The sequence below is a fragment of the Lytechinus variegatus genome, chromosome 10, assembly GCF_018143015.1.
Source record: "Lytechinus variegatus isolate NC3 chromosome 10, Lvar_3.0, whole genome shotgun sequence".
In the NCBI taxonomy this organism is placed as follows: domain Eukaryota; kingdom Metazoa; phylum Echinodermata; class Echinoidea; order Temnopleuroida; family Toxopneustidae; genus Lytechinus; species Lytechinus variegatus.
The window spans coordinates 9993486-10010189 of record NC_054749.1 but is presented as its reverse complement, the minus strand read 5'-3'; the positions used below and the strand labels follow the sequence as shown (position 1 = coordinate 10010189).

Genomic DNA, 16704 nt, shown 5'->3' with positions numbered 1-16704 from the left:
CTAAATTTGCAAAGATTTTAATAATATGGAAGCACCCTTACCACACCAGTCAGATACACTGACTTTACATCACAATCCCAGACATGCACCATGACAGGGGAAAGGAAGGAAAACATTGATAAATTGGCCAAGGTTCCCTGGTGACATGACTGAAACAACCATCCTATTCCACTAATTCAATTAGTCGTCAACATTAATCTGATAACAAGACTGTTTCATGGCATGCTCTAAACGACTACCTGAGGAGATACGCAAACATTTGAGAAGCAGATGGATTTTAATACCGTATTTCAATTTTCTTATGAAGAGTTTCCTTTTGTCAATTGATGTAATCATGTTTGACTTTACAGTGTATATATGTTATCATTATGTACCAAAGTGCTTCCAAATCATCATACCATACATGTGCAGTATCATATTTTCAGTTATTGTTTTTAAATATTTTTAATCAATATATTTTGATTGATGTACACACACACAGACACGTTACATCCCCACTTCCCCTTTCCTTAAAGACCCAGACCGGACCCAAAAATGAAATTGACAACTTACATACCAATCGAAAGCTTATAAGCTACTAAATACAGCATTGTGAGCTTTATTCATTTTCACCCTTCCCAGCTGAGTATTTTGCTTAAGAATATTCCAATTATCGGGCTTCGAACCCGGCTTAGAAAAAAGGTTTTATTGTGCTTTTCAAATGCCTCGAGACCGTGACGTCACGTTGTGTAAGAAGCGTCGCGATTCCATAGGTTTGTACACAGAAAAACTGGGTTATTTTTTTGCTTTCCAGATTACGCATTTCATTTTCATCACTTCCATCACAGAGTGATATCACATATATTTTTTCCTACATGCTTAAATTATGAAATCTACAGTTTTGAACTAGTTTTTGCCATATTTTATTTCCTGCTTATTTGGCGTAGATTTCAAATCTATCTGCATTCAGATTATGTATCCCAACTTTTCCTGTATAGCAATTTAGGCCCAATAAGAGCCAAACAAAGAATCACAAAGGCAGTGAATAGTTGTAGGTTTCCATCAATTTCAACAGTGAATAATTGTGAGTGCCATTTTCATCTGAAAACGAAAAAAAAAATGGATTCATAATATATGGAAGAAAATACCCAATGCTTTTGTACACAAACCTATGGAATCGCAACCCTCCAGACACAACATGACGTCATCCTTTCCAGGCGACGTGGGGTGCTCAATCGAAGCGTACTTTGGAGTAGCAGTTTCTTTGATTTTTATCTAATATTTCTAAAAAATGGAAGGAGATGTATAGAATATTTTTGGTATATTTGTATTGTATGAATCATTGCCTTTCTTTTAATATATGATTGTTTTTACACCAGTCAGGGTCTTTAAAATGTTAAACATGAAATCATAATTATTTCATATTTTCATATAATGTGTGTATGATGTCTCCCTTAAAACAAAATTTCATGTAAAAAAATACAAAAGAACGGGGTGGGATACGACATCATCAGTTTGCTCAAAGAACATTCATGCAGACATGCATAGAACTGTTACTCCAAAATAATGCAAATCTTTTAAAATGTCATATCTTTGTTTAATACTCCTTGCCTGATTTTAATGGAATTTTCAGAGTAACTTTTAAAGCAGTACTTTAAATCATGTTATGTTAGCTTCGAGTACCCCTTTAACATGAACATGGTCTGAGAGAAGGGAAAAATGTGCATTGATTTAAAAGCACATCCAACTTAAGAATACACGTATCATACAACCTGGAATGCAGGGCAATTGATGCCTGCCATAACCTCATCAGGGGAGTAATGTATACATGTACATCACAGCACTGATTACTCATATGTACAGTGTACAGTGCCATCACTGTGCCTCCCGCTTTTGAGAGGCATAACAAAAATTTGTAATGTAAATATGCCATTCTATCACAAGTGTGCCCCCCCCTTTTTGAAAGTGAGGAGCTTTTTTCGTTTTTTTTTGTGCTTGTCAAATTTTGCGTGGACGAAATGACCTTAACTTTGGGGTTAATAATGAAAACCTTTTTTTTCTCTTTTTTGGGGTAAAATTTAATTGTACCCCCCTTTTGGAAAATCCTAGACCCCCTGAGTGCAATAATTTGAACATTTGCATGTACAGTACACCATAAGGGAAAATAAAAGAGCCGATCTATTTAACAGCAATTTTGAGATCCTAGCAAAAAGGGAAAATTGATTATTCAGATAATATATTAAACAAGGTCAGAGTGACAAGATTTTCAATGGATTAAAGATTTAAAAAATATTGGAAGAATCAACAGGTTACGAAAAAATTCCCCTAAAAATGCATGCTTGGGGCAACAATTCCCCCTAACAAGGAGATTTTGCCCCCCCCCCATGCGCCCCCTAAAAGTAGAACAAGTGGAATGCCTCTGGCCGTCTCACCTGCATCACGCGGTTCAATATAGCACCAGTGCTGACTTTGAAAACTACTCTAACTCGCACAAGATGTTCAGTGATACATGGTTACTCTTACGTCCACTTTTTATGAACTAGACCAATAAACTTACAGAGATATGATGGTTATTCAACAAAAAACCCAACATGGCCAAAGTTCATTGGCCTTACATGACCTTTGCATAGAATGGGGATTTAAGTGCTTATCGACATCTGCCACATCAGAACAGTATAACATTTTAAATCTGAAAATACATTCATTAGAATTTCTTTTGCTTCTGTTGTTACGCTTCTCCTGCTTAATACACTCCTTGTTCTGACAGGAATTACTTAAAAACTTATGATGATTGTGCTCTCTCGTGTCGTCCGTGTATGTAAATGTACATAAATAAATATTTCTGAAAGGATATTGCATGAAAAATGTAATTTCTGGTATTTTGAGTCAATATAAGCGTAATATGTAATTTAAATTTAATTTTTTGATACATGGAGTAGAGTTAACTGAGCAAAATGCTGAAAATCTCATCAAAATTGAATAACAAATAACAAAGTTATTGAATTTCAAAGTTTAGCAATATTTTGTCTTTTGTGAAAATAGTCATCATGAATATTCATTAGGTGGGCTGATGATGTCACATCTCCACTTGTTCTTTTGTATTTTATCATATGAAATTAGAGAACTAGAAAAATTGGATTGACAACTGATATTAGATATTTATTGCTGCAACTTATTTCATTATAAGGGGGATATTATTATTCACACAAGTATGAAATAATGAAAAAAATATGATTTTATGTAATAATATAAGAAAACGGGAAGTGGAGATGTGACATCATCAGCCCACCTAATGAATATTCATGACGACTGTTTTCACAAAATAATGCTAAACTTTCAACTTCAATAACATTATTATTTATTGTCCGATTTTGATGAAATTTTCGGCAATTTGTTCATTGAATTCTACTCTACATGTTTGTATTAAGATATAAATATTTTCAGCCTGGACCATCCCTTTAATTGATCAGACACAAAAACCACATTCCGGTTCGACCGTTTTGCATGTAGATTTCATAGGTTCTCATAAATTATGAGTATAGTTTTCGTAGTGAATTCTATGTTCAATTCTCAAGAAATGTATTTTTGAATGCTCTTAGAAACGAAACTTTTATACTCCATTTTTACACAAAATCCTTGCCGTGGGGTTGCCACACCCTCTCCCGCTCGATCGCTTCAGTATCTCACGCTGTCAAACATATTGTGCCCCCTTCGGGATTTTGCCCCCCCAAAACTGAAAGTGTTCTGGCGCACCTGGTACTCATAAGTCATACCCTGTACATTTATGTACCTGATAAAATAAAACTGTAAATTGCTCCTAAAATTATAATGGCTGCATATACTGTATGTACATGCAGGATGTGACCACCAAGACAGTGCCCCACACTTTCCAAATTAAAGGTAAATGCTAGTTTTGGTAACGATATCAAAATGAGTTCGTACAGAATCCAATAAAATGACAACCAAAGTGTCTGTTTGTATAAATAAAACGCATGTGCCAAAGAATTCTGGAAGAAATTGTGTAATTGCTGAGAAATCAGCAAATAAGCACAGGAATCGGGTAGGGCGTCGGGCCCGACGCCCTAAGCAATAATTACACATTGTCCCACGTGCGCTTATCTGTGTTGGGGATCTTCGTTGTGAACATTTTTCAGCGTAGATTTCAAGATTTTACAAAGTTCAGTTTATGTAACTGTACCAGATCTAGATCCTCGATAATATACTGACAATTAAGCCTTGTTTTACAGACTTTCTCATGAAATCAGTGTTTACTGCAACTACTGGAATTTCTCTTTAAACTACGCACTTTTTAATATGTAGCAGTCATAGAACAGACATTACATATTAAAACCAAACACGTTCGACCTGCTAACCAATGACATTAATCCATTAGGTGGCGGTCTTTACTAAATCCCCACCTCCACTGCAGGGAAATGAGAATTAAATTGCCGGACATCAACCTATTTTGAAAATTCTAAAACCCCCTCAAATTAAAGACGCTCAAGGTGAATGCCACATTTGATTAGGGTCTAATATTTTACATTCCTGCTTGAAATAAAAAAAGGAAGGAACATGTCTGGAATGTTGTATCAGTACTTTTTTTTCAAACAGTGATTGCTTTCATATTTCATGACCATTGAAACACCAATACTGTACATGTAGACTATCCCAATAAATAAGATAAAGTGTAAATATAACTTCAATATTCATTTTCAGTATTGGGAAATCAGGAGGTTCGCCTGAAATTACATCACTTTGCTTGATGTTGTGGAAACAGGCCTGATCAAAAGGTTTAGCACAAATCAAAGCTGTCAGCAGCAAGCCTGTTTGAGGCAAAGGGTCACTTCCCTTTCTTCTCTACAGTACAGGTACATGTACATCGTTCTCTACACTATTAAATACTCAGTTTAGTCATACTGATCAATGATGGAACCTTAGAGGTACAGTATCTCACTACATACTATCATAAAGGCTAATCTTATCTCAATAATATAAGGTACAAGAACCATCTACAATATCTGTTGGCCTGTATGACAATGACAACATTAAAATATTTGTCAGTTTCCAGGGACCCTGTATCCTCATCTCTACTTTCCCTTTTTGTGCTTGCTTCAATTACTACATAGCTTTACATACAGGTACATTGTTTTTTTTTCTTGAGTGACCATTGTTAACTGTCTTGTATTGTATCATGAGTTTCTGTTAAAGGTTGCCTCTTATTCTCTTTCCAGTTTCAATCTCTTTTAATACTTGCTTTCCTTTTCTTTTGACTTTATCTCTATTTGCTTCCTTTCTCATCATTTTCTCTCCTCTCTCCTCTTTCATCCTAAATCTTTCATTCCCCTGTTTTCTTCATTATTGACACCTTGTAGAAATTATCTTTAATGGCTTTTGGCATTTATCTTATGATACATTTCCTTTTCATCTGTATTGTACTTGAATATAATGTTTACTTTATATTGTTATGATTCTATTAAAGTATGTAAATAGTCAAACATTTCAGTCTTTGACTGCTTGTGATTGTATTTTGATAGTTTTATCGCAATCAAATCCAATATCCTCTGGGTTAATCCAGTAGCCCATTCATGAAACTTGTCATAATACAAATTTGCGTAACAGTTTAAAGAGCTCTACTGAAATCTTTCAATTTGATTGGCTGATACAAGTACATGACATTGCTATGGAAACCATGCATATAACAAGTCTTCATGAAAAGGGAGCATACATGTAGTTGAGCAGTAGGCTATAGGTCATCTCCATTATATATCAAATTGGCCTTTTTTTAAATTGTCAGTCATTATTCATTTTGGGGAGGATATCCCATCCAGTGAGAAACAGGAAACATTTCTCTCATGTGACAAACATACAACTGACTATGAGATAATAAAACATCAAAAGACACAAATTTTAAATAAAAGCTGACACTTTGATCCTCATGTCAAGATAAAAAATAAAATACATGTATCATCACAGATGATTCAGTCAAAAGAGTATGCAGCTTTGGTGGAGTTGCAACTAATTTGATATCTCCTGATGATAGGGGAGACTAGTCTGCAGGCAGACTGCCATAGACCCTGATCAAAACTTTGATCAACAAGTGTGTCTCCATGCAAAGACTAGCACATGTATACAAAGCAAGAGGGCCTACAGTAAACAAGGCATGTGTACTTTAGGCTGTACAGTCAGACCCTAAACTCGAGTGAAGGGTTTGCACAGCAGACTACATGTAAGCCCTACATGTATCTGTTTTTGTCAGGACTTGCCCTCTCTCTCCAAATTTCCTACACATACACGTACATGTACATGTTCAGTTCATAAACTTCATCAGGGTCCCGTAACACAAAGGTTAGCGATTAATCGTATGCTTGATTCTTACGATTGATTGTACATTGTAGTCAATGGAATCAATCATAGAAAAAATGTTCTACGATCACTGCTAAGCTTTGTGTTAAGGGCCCCAGTAGCCTCCCACTTCCTAGCTTCATGGATCCGACATACTTCACTTGCAGGTGTACAACTACAAGGACGTTGTGTCGTGCTGTTGTGGCACAAGGTCCAACTCACGTATCATTAAGCCACGACAGTGGCATCTGTTGCATTCATACATGTACATGTATGACAATAATTAGATATCATACTATCAAGTACATGTAGATAGGCCTATCCTTTGAAAAACATAACAGGCTCCCAAGATTCTTGGCTATACCTCTTTCTACCTCCATGGCTATACAGAGAGAAACTCAATTTATCAACATGAGCTGTTGTATGCCAGACACTGTTTTCTCATACAGATGCAGTAAGAAGTGTGCTGTGCACCCTCTACAGCACACTAAAACAAGATTCCAACTGCTGAATTTCAATAGAGTACAGAGCAATAATCATAACTGTAGAAATGGGAATTCTGTCACCCCGTCTCTCTCTTCTTCTTTCGCCCTTGCTCTATCTTGCACCCTGGTTAGTTTCCACAGGTCAGCAATAAATTTGAGTTAATTCCCAAACCCTTCCTACGAGGTAAATGAGGACAGACAAGTTCAAATCAAGAAAAACCAAAAACAGAAAATCAGCACTTTATCCGCAATTCCTTCAGGAAATCTCTATAATAAGTCCTGATCAATCAGGAAGGGCAAGGAGAAGGTGCTAGGAAAAACTTCAGTGTGGTTTGTATTGGAAAATAAATTGAAGATCACTGCGTTATAACACAACCTATGGAGCAAGCCCCCCTCCCTGTCTTGAAAGGTTGCATTGAGATGGTCTACATGTATACATGTACATGTAGTCCCATATGACTTTCATGCAGGTTGACTGAGTTTGACATCAACTTAAAATGATACTTCAGAGTCAAGAAAGAAGGGAATATTCTTCATTTTCATGACATTTCTAAACTAAATCATAACAATATCAAGGATGAAAAATAGATGGGCATTCCATGATGTAAAGATGTGAAATGTTAAGCAATATTTTGGAAGGTTTTTTGTTCTCCAAACGGTCAAACGGTTGCAAAATAGGAAATGTTTACACTGGATAACGTACTCTATAAATTAAATGGTAGTTTAAACAGCATTTTTAACGTTTTTATTCAGCCCTTATTAATTACTATTCTACACACAAAGTGTACTGAGCAGCACACCCAACCAGGTAAAGATTGCTTCTCAAAGACCAGTTGTGTCCAACTCTCCTCACCTATGTGCGCTTAAACCAGTTTAACGAGGAAAAGCGGTCTTCCAATACCGCTTCTACATGTATAAAGCATTCTCATTACCGGTCAAACTGGTTTCCAGGAACTTTCCACTAAAAACTGGATTAAGAAAGTAGATAAAAATGTGGTATAAAATACATATACAGTGTATAAGAACATAACACAAATCAGGATGTATACGGCTGATTTACCCTTTATTTTTCATGACAAAAAGTAGATCAACATGTATTGCACTTGACAAAGGTGAAACAAGTTTGAAAAGACACTGGTGTCACATTTAAGTTTTTTGGTACTGTACTCTGTAAATGAAATCTCAAGAAGAAATTATTTGAATACTTACATGTACATTTTACTCCAATAATTTACAGTAAATATCAATTATCACTGCCCTGTACATGTACATATACATATTTGATTATTACATGTAAATAGCAATGGCATGATTGGCAAGCAAACTTGGAAGGGTTCTTCTTTGAATCCACGAAAAAGACATAATAATATAATAATAGCAGTGCCTTTTTAAAGCGTCATGAGCACCGAAAAGTGGACCTGTGCGCTATATAAGTAGCCACCATTATTATTATTATTAACCGATCAAAAGAAGGGGGAAACAAGCCAACTGTTTGTATGTCTAACCTCGTGAGGACATACATGTATCCTGTAGAAAGGGAGATTCCATTTTCCTGATACTTGTTTTATACAGTATATTCCTACACACATCAGCCTAGACCCCGTGTCTGGTATAGCGCGTATTTCAGAAACTGAGCGACTAGTCTTAAAGAGAAATGCCAGTAGTTGCAGTGAACACTGATTTCATGAGAAAGTCTGTAAAACCAGGCTTAATTGTCAGTATATCATCGAGGATCTAGATCTGGTAAAGTTACATAAACTCAATTTTGTGAAATCTACGCTGAAAAATTTTCACACTGGAGATCACCAACACAAATAGGCACACGTGGGACAGCGTATTATTATTGCTGGAATAAAGATCAGACCCAACGGAAGTGACCGAATCCGCGCTTATTTCTCATCAATTACACAGTTTCTTCCAGAATCCTTTGGCACATTTTTTATTCATACAATCAGACACTTGGGTGGTCATTATATTAGATTCTGTAAAAAGTCATTTTGAGACCGTCACCAATACTGGAATTTATCTTTAAGAAAACATGTACAGTGTAATTGATCAAACCTGGGTAAACGAGTCACTCAATCTCGCATTCACCGCTAGTCTTGATTCAGCTACATGTAGGCCTACCACTTGATGAACTGTATGTATGGCAAAGTCACAAGGCCTTGTCAAAAGGCTAGCATACAGAAGGCCTATACTATAAGGTGTTGTAGGATGTCCTTGCATCTGTTATGGACAGAGACATTTGGCTCAAAGACCAACCCTAGAATACATGTACATGTAGACCTTTGGGTCAAGAAAATCAAGCAGGCCTACATGTGGTCGGTCATCGCTCGTGCGTCATAAAGGTCGACCGCCAAAAAGGGTAGTGCTGTTTTAAAATTGGTACTGTACTTTCTAATTATTTTCAAAGCCAAGGGGCAATTTCCAAACAAACAAATTTTGTATCATTCAAAATCTGAATTCATACATGTATGTGTATTTCTGCAAAGTTTTCTCGCTGTCAGCCTAACTTCCTTTCACTTAAAAAAAAAGTGGGTTTACTGAGTGATATAAAGACTTTTGAAGTTCAAAGTGCAATGTGAATGCAAACTAAGCAAAAATGTATTATATGCAAAAGTTGACAACCTTTCACACATACGTGTACATGACAGTCCATACAGATGTGCTCAACTTAAGTAGCGCATGGATTCTATTATCCAAAGCAAAGAAAATACCAGTAGTTTACTTAACATGTACTGGACCCATACATGTACATACAGTACAGTGTATGAGAGACCCAGTATTGAAAATACTGTTGAAATTCAAAAGCCAAATATCTAGCCTTCATGAATGAAAGTTCATATATTTTCTGATTCACAGTAGGCTATTTTCATCAATAGTACTTTGCACACAATCCTATTTCAAGTGTATAGTACAACTAGCCAATACTGGACCAGACCAGACCAAGCTTGCAGATCTTTATCAACAACTGTATATATATAGGAACTGAAGGAAGGCCAAGACGCCTGAGAATATTAAACACAACAGATTCACTTTCACGGTTGAGAGTTGACTATTTAAAGACCTCTCAACTACCTCTCCCCTAGGCTACATGTATGACAAGCACAGTCCCCTACAAATTTACCATCCAGAAGTCGTCACCAAAGTTCCAATTTCAGAAAGTATTGTCCGTTCTAAAAATGCTATATAGTGCTTCAATGAAAGAAGTGATTTACATTATGATTTGGAAAATGAAGACAATAATTTAACAAATCATACATGTATCAATAAGAAAAATGTTTGAGTGATACATCTGCTCCAAAACGACTGTATAAAGATTGAACATTCTACATTACACTGTATATCTACATGTACATGTATGACTTGTGTCGGTGCAAGAACGCCCTTAGCAAAACTTTTTCACACTATCGGTGCAGAAAACCCTTAGGCAATGCCCATATGCATGCTGCTAAAACTAGGGTTTTGCGCAAAGTTTGGTGTTAAGGGCATTCTTGCACCAACACAACAAACTCATACTTGGTTAGCAGAGCTGCCAACCTGAAAAGGAACATTTCAGTATTTTTGAAGCTGAAAATCAGTATTTCGGTGAGGAAATCAGTATTTCAAAAAATACCATAGGACCTCACATACAACTGAAACTTTAGAAATCAGTATTTTACATGAAACTCTCAGTATTCTCACTTTTCAGTACTAACTACTAACAAGTGGAATGCCTCTGGCCGTCTCACCTGCATCACGCGGTTCAATATAGCAGCAGTGCTGACTTTGAATACTACTCTAACTCGCACAAGATGTTCAGTGATACATGGTTACTCTTATGTCCACTTTTTATGAACTAGACCCATTAACTTACAGAGATATGATGGTTATTCAACAAAAAACCCAACATGGCCAAAGTTCATTGACCTTACATGACCTTTGACCTTGATCATGTGACCTGAAACTCGCACAGGATGTTCAGTGATACTTGATTACTCTTATGTACAAGTTTCATGAATGAGATCCATAAACTTTCAAAGTTATGATGGTAATTCAACAGATACACCCAATTCGGCCAAAGTTCATTGACCTTTGACCTTGGTCATGTGACCTGAAACGCGCACAGGATGTTCAGTGATACTTAATTACTCTAATGTCCAAGTTTAATGAACTAGACCAATAAACTTTCAAAGTTATGATGGTAATTCAACAGATACCCCCGATTCGGCCAAAGTTCATTGACCCTAAATGACCTTTGACCTTAATCATGAGACCTGAAACTTGCACAAAATGTTCAGCGATGCTTGATTACTATTATGTCCAAGTTTCATGAATCAGATCCATAAACTTTCAAAGTTATGATGGGAATTCAACAGATATCCCCAATTCGGCCAAAGTTCATTGACCCTAAATGACCTTTGACCTTGGTCATGTGACGTGAAACTCATGCAGGATGTTCAGTGATACTTTATTAACCTTATGTCCAAGTTTCATGAACTAGGTCCATATATTTTCTAAGTTATGATGACATTTCAAAAACTTAACCTCAGGTTAAGATTTCGATGCTGATTCCTCCAACATGGTCTAAGTTCATTGACCCTAAATGACCTTTGACCTTGGTCATGTGACATGAAACTCTAATAGGATGTTCAGTAATACTTGATTAACCTTATGGCCAAGTTTTATTAACTAGGTCCATATATTTTCTAAGTTATGACGTCATTTCAAAAACTTAACCTCAGGTTAAGATTTGATGTTGACGCCGCCGCCGCCGCCGCCGTCGGAAAAGCGGCGCCTATAGTCTCACTTTGCTTCGCAGGTGAGACAAAAATCAGTACTACTTGGCAGCTCTGGGATAGCTATCAAGACAGTCGATTGGATTTCAGACGAAGGACCATTGGTGTAATTTTCTTTAATACATAAACATTCAGAATAATTCTTGCTTATAGCGCTTAATACTTTGTCAGAAGTCTAAGCGCTCTACAGTATATGCAGCATAATTACCCTGGCCTTAGCAGTGCAGCTCTTACGCACGCTGCGTTTCAAGGAATGAATTTCTGCCAGGTACTCATTTACCTCACCTGGGTTGCGATATGTCATAAAACATTAGTTAGTAAGTCCCCATTGTACATGTACCTATATAATCTGATTACTGAATATATCCCACAAAGGAATCTCCGTTCTTCTAGCCAGAATTAATTAACTGTACCAACATCTAAAACATGTTCGTTTACTTTGGTGATGGTGCCTTTCAGTTAGCAGCACCTGTACTGTGGAATAAACTGCCTAATAATCTGAGGGCCATCATATGTACTTCCACTTTTCTCAAATCTTTAAAACCGTACTTGTTCTCATGTTAGATTATTTGGTTTAGGATAGGTATGTTGCAATGTTTTGTTAATCTTTCAATTAATATTTATGTACATGTATTTTAATCTAAGTATACCTGTATTAGACTTTACCTCCTTTGTAAAGCACATAGAGATTCTGTAGAATATTATGCACTACATTGTATATAAGCATCTACTATCATTATTGAGTGCAGCACATTGTGGATCAATTTCTTGCTGAAGGAAATTATGCCATGGTTGAGGTTACTAAGTTGAGGCAAAAAAGTGTTGATCCATAACGAGTAGGGTAAGGTGACAAGCCTCGCTGGTAATCTGAACGAAGGAGAGGTCTATCTGGTAGATGGAGGATGACTATGTTTTGATCATCATTTGAAAGCAATTTGTTCTGACAGCGGTCTAACTAAGCTTAGGTACATTGTCTATATATTTTCTTGTCAAAGTGGATGTAAATTTTTGAACAAAAATTTGTCATTTATTCACGCACAAAAAAATCTGAAAATCAGGTTGCCGCTGGATTAGATATTAATGCTAATTAGCCTAATACATGTATGTTGTCTGTACGTACGGGCCTGCAACACATCAGTCTCTGTATTGGTGAGTGGAGCAAACGTAGTTCAGCGGAACAATCAATGTACAGAGAATGAAACTTTTGGTCTAACATAACTGTTAAAGATAAATACCAGTTTTGGTAACAATCTCAAAATGAATTCGAACAGAATCCAATAAAATTACCACCCAAGTGTTTGTATGTATGAATAAAAAATATGTGCCCAGTGGCTCTGGAAGAAAATGCATTATTTGCTGAGTAATGAGCAAAATAAGCACAGAATGCCATCAAATATTGATACACTGTCCCACATAGGCTTTTCTGTGTTTAGTGACCATCACAATTATTGGTTTTAGCAAAAATTTTGATATTTCACAAAGATAAGTTTATTTCAATACACCAGATCTAGACACATTGTGGCAATTAACCTTGATGTTAAAGACTTTCTCCTGAAAAAAATTGTTTGCTGCAACTACTGTCTTTAACCTTTTTAAGGTTGAAAAGTGACCACAGTATGGATGTGCAATGTACATGGTGTACTACATGTATACTCTATCATCATTTTCATCATCATCATCATCATCACCATCACCATCATCATCATCATCATCATCATCAATCATCATCATCATCATCATCATCATCAATCATCATCATCACCATCACCATCATCATCACCATAACCATCATCATCATCATCACCATCATCATCACCATCATCATATTGTTTCGATCTAGATCTGTCGCTTGGAAAATGTTTTTTGGTGCTGGTGGTCCTTAGCATTAGGAGTAGACAGCTGGCAACAGTCTGTTTCGAGAAGTTTTTTTAACATTTCAATTTTGTTTATTTCTCCTTGTACACAGACGGCTCACGATCATGCAGCCGCCATTAGGGGGTTAACGATGCAAAATCCCCCCGACACCGACCGATTTTTGTCTTTTTTTCATTTAAAAAAAATATAAAAAGAACAGGACCAAAATAGATTATTCCATTTTGGACTGAAATGCATCAAAACGGAAAAAAAACTTTAAAAGGACAAATAAACAGTGACGATACTTAGGCTGTCGCACAACTGCACTTCCCTGGTTTATCCGAACTTAATACATGTACATTAAACAAATGTCCATAGAGTCATTACAGGTACAGATCAAGTTAGAACTTCAGTCTCTGTAATTGGTGAGTGGAGCCAACGGAGTTCAGCAGAACAACCAACATAACAGAGACCGAAGCTTTTTATGAGTAACTTTACAATCCACTGTCGTAATAATCGTTTATGATTTATGAGAGTATGGATGCTACATTGTAACTGTACATTGTAGTGTTAGAACGAGGCATCTCACACACGAGACATCATATCACATGAAACTGGATTGTAAATTGAAGTTGGTCATTATTGTGGACATATAAAATAAAAAATTAAATCTCTCTCTTTCTCTTGACCAGTCCTCTTACATGTATTGACTATGGTTCTTCGCCAACGTTACAGACACTAACGTTGGCGAAGAACAGTAAGAAACTAGGTCGTGGCGTAAACATCGAGCAAGTTTCCACCACCGTCTTTTCATAATATTTTTCTCTTTTTTAAAAAAAAATGGATTCTTGTGTAAAAGTGAAATCGGTATTGTAGAAATGTCTAAGATAAACTTGTATCCTAACCATGCTTACAAGTTACAATATGATTTAGGGCTAGATTTTTCAGAAGTAGAAATCTTGGGGGTGAAAGTTTCAGGTTTTTTCGCGTTAAGCAATTTTTTACGCAATCCCTGGCTCCATGTAGACCAAAAGCTTCGGTCTCTGTTATGCTGGTTCCGCTGAACTCCTTTGGTTCCACTCACCAAATACAGAGACCAAAATTCTAGCTCGATCTGTACAGGGACTCAATGCAAGTTCGGATCGTCAATAACAAGGAAGTGAAGTTGCGCGACAGCCGAAGTAGGCCTAAGTCACTGTTTTTTCCACTTTTATTTTTAAGTTTAATTTTCCCAGTTTTGGTGCATTTCAGGCCAAAACAGAATAATCTTTATTTTGGTACATTTTTTAATTTTAGATCTAGGCCTATACCTACCGGTATTATTTTATGAAATAGGCCTAGGGCCTAGACTCTAGAGTCAGTAGACAGTAGATCTAGAGACAAAAATCGATGAGCCCTGGCATTGTGGGGATTTTGCTGGCCTTTGTCGGGGAGTCCTCAACTTCTCATGGCTAGGATTTTGCATTGTTAACCCCCTAGACCTAGTGGCTGCACGATAGCGAGCCGTCTGTGTGAGGAGAAATAAAAAAAATCCTCGAAACAGACGGCTTAGCCTTAGGAGCCGATCCTGGCCTGGCTAGGCTGAAGCGGGGAGGGTAGCGACCATCGCCGGTACCGTACCCGCTACATAGCCGGGTAGACCTACGACTACGTCTACGATCGATGAAAAAGATGAAGTAAGAAATTTACGGCTAACGACAGTTACACTTGCACATGAAACAAAATCATTGTATTATTTCTTCCATGGTAAATCTACTTACATTTGTATAATTCAACATGAGGTAGGCTGTGATAAATGTAGTACATTGCACCGTGATCGGATTCCAAGAGAACAAAATCCCGGCAATTGGCTCAAACAGTGGTACCGTATACTGTAGCGCAGCGGACTCGACTCAAGTGTATACAAGACAGTGCTCGAGCTCGGCAATGCTGTATACGATATACCGTAGTGACATGTGTAGCTTTACTATTGATTGATTTACAGGGGGAGCTGAGGAGCTAGAAACGCCAAGCGCCTTGCTGTATCGAAGTGGCCAACAAGATTCAGGGCCGCGGAACGGTTTTCAAAGTGGGGGGGGGGGGGGGGGGGGCTGACCATGCTAAAAATCACAATCATATGGTCAATTTTACGTTTTTGTACACGATTTTGAAAAAAGGTGGGGGGGGGGCTGAAGCCCCCCCCCCAGCCCCCCGGTTCCGCAGCCCCTGAGATTGATTTAATTTTGGGGTGGGATATGTAGCATTTTTCTGTATTTTATTTCTTAATCCTACTTCAGTGAATATATGAGTTGAATTGCTTATGCCTAATTGTTAGTTTATATGTTTTATATTGGCAACACTCGTTGATCGTGGGCATCAACGGAAAGACAAGACATAATCCTTGCTATCATCATGAACAGTATACAGTTTAAACAAGACGTGTTTATCAATCTTAGACAACAGACTTTTTTTAGTGTTTTTACTAGTTGAAATTGCTGATAACTACTGAGAGGGTAGTGTTGAGTACTCTGTATAAGCCTAGTATTTTATTGCTGTTTGCAATGACGTTACTGCAGAAAGAATACTTTAAAACAAAACCACAACAATTAAAAAAAAACGCGTCTCACGTCAGCTGTGTGCTATTCACTTTTGATTGAGGATAAAATATGTGAGTGTGAACAGAAACTGAAATGTTTTTTGAGTGGAAAGGTGCCTATTCTGCTACTTTTTTATTGCAGCTAGTATAGGCCTAATGTTTTGAGGAGTGAATTTGTGTGTTATTCAAATGTGCTTATATATAAGTGGTACATTGCTGATAATGTTACATAGGCTGTTGGTTCGTATACCCTATCAGAGTCTAGTTTCACCCCCGGAACAGGGGGGGGGGGGGGTGGTATAAGCATTTATTGAAAGGCCCAATCCAGTCTTGTTCAATTTTAATTGAGGGAACATAATTTAATGGTAAATGGCCAAATCGTCTACTGCCACTGATCGTTCACTCACCACATGGTCTACTTTCATTTAGTCTGAATGCTATTTCGTCTATTTGGTCCAATAACCATCAACTCGTCTAATTTCGTCTATGAGCATTTCGTCTCATAACCAGTTGATCTGATATCCAATTCATTTTTATTTATTTTGCACAATTAACACTCAGTCCGGCAATTAGACCAAATGGATATATGGACCGGTATATAGTATATGGAATAAATGGCTGGTTATTAGACGAAATGATGAGTGAACTAATGGGCAATTAGACCATGAGAACCGATGGTACACCAAATGTT

At 37.0% G+C, this 16704-nt stretch overlaps 1 protein-coding gene across 1 annotated transcript in view; it reads right to left on the bottom strand.

Annotated features, from left to right (window-relative positions):
- The window catches only part of LOC121422204 (heparan sulfate glucosamine 3-O-sulfotransferase 1-like), a 37007-nt gene extending 21675 nt beyond the window's left edge, over nucleotides 1-15332 (bottom strand). Inside the window, exon 1 of the mRNA XM_041617108.1 lies at nucleotides 15199-15332. The gene's annotated coding sequence lies outside the window, so the exon portion shown is untranslated. The remainder of the gene's footprint in view (nucleotides 1-15198) is intronic.
- Nucleotides 15333-16704: the final 1372 nt, after the last annotated feature.